At 32.1% G+C, this 1,234-nt stretch overlaps 1 long non-coding RNA gene across 1 annotated transcript; it reads right to left on the bottom strand.

The window, feature by feature from the left end:
• Positions 1-319: 319 nt before the first annotated feature.
• Positions 320-1,234, bottom strand: LOC147656489 (uncharacterized). Its single transcript, XR_015294350.1, has 2 exons — positions 988-1,234; positions 320-926 (listed from the first exon to the last, which is right to left on the bottom strand). It is a non-coding gene; the product is annotated as an uncharacterized LOC147656489 (long non-coding RNA).

Genomic DNA, 1,234 nt, shown 5'->3' with positions numbered 1-1,234 from the left:
TATATTACATTATAATTATGAAGTATATACTAATAATTTTTTTATAAAGGATTTTTAAGAATTACATTGATGTTGATAAAAATTATCAAATGATTTGAATGAATTTTAAATGAAATCATATAATTCTTGTTGCGCTAATTGATTATTTTTTATAAAAAATATTAACTTGTTTATATAAAAAAATCATTAATTTAAAAAATTTTAATTTGAATTTTATAGAAAATTAATGTACAAAAAAAAAGATAAGCACGAACAAGTGAATTGAATATTAGTTCGCACGTTATGTTTAATAATAAGTTTTACAAAATTCAACTTAAAATATCTTCTAATCTAATAATTTTTATATACGTAATAGCATACACTCTTTTATAAGAAATGACAAATGATTGATATATTAAGAATTTACAAACAATTTACAAATCTTCTTAAAAAATTAATAATATTAAAATATATTTCCAAAACCTTCCAAAATCATTTAATTTTTATCCAAAATATTTTTTAATTATCAAAACAAATATTATTCTAGTTGATAAAATAAATTAGATTACTTTGTACAACTCCATTTTAAGAAGATATCTATACTTATTGAAATAGTATAGGACATAAAATAGTCAACAACTAAACGTCCGATTAGCAAGATGGAACAATTGGCTTGTTCTTCTACTCGACTGTTGCACGACATTCTACAGAATCGTCTCTCTCTAGTGGCGAACTATAGCAATATAACTCGGCAGGTCGATGCAAAACGGAATAAAGTATCCTCTGTTTCCGCGGTATTCCCAAGGAAACTCATTACCGTACAATCGTGCGCCCGTGGATACAATTCATACAATATCCTCCTCCCGCGGTGGTACACAAATGCTCCCAACTCGCCTCGTACAGCCACACCTTGGTCCGCGTATAAAAGCGGCACGTGTACGTCTATCCTGTATCGTACGAGTAAGTGGCACACTTACATAAATTGAGAAGCACCGAGGAGATCCTAACCTCTCTCTTTTCCAGAGGGGTTTGCCCTTTTCCTTCCGTTTCGCTTTCTCTCTTTTTCTCACTCTCACGCTTCGTATCCACGTAGAATACTTTTGTAACATGTTTGCGAATAAACAAAACGACGGTAATCCCAGTGAACCGCTCGTGCGTGCACTTCTCTTTTGTCGTTGGAGCACACCGTTTACCCGTTTCAATATCAGTTGGTAAACGAGATCCCACGGGATCCTAGTGGAAGGGGAAGTGCTCT

Source organism: Apis florea, unplaced genomic scaffold, assembly GCF_048593485.1.
Source record: "Apis florea isolate Af1SG1 unplaced genomic scaffold, ASM4859348v1 contig_3756_pilon, whole genome shotgun sequence".
In the NCBI taxonomy this organism is placed as follows: Eukaryota; Metazoa; Arthropoda; class Insecta; order Hymenoptera; family Apidae; genus Apis; species Apis florea.
The sequence above is the reverse complement of the archived record's forward strand: the minus strand, read 5'-3'. Positions and strand labels throughout refer to the sequence as shown.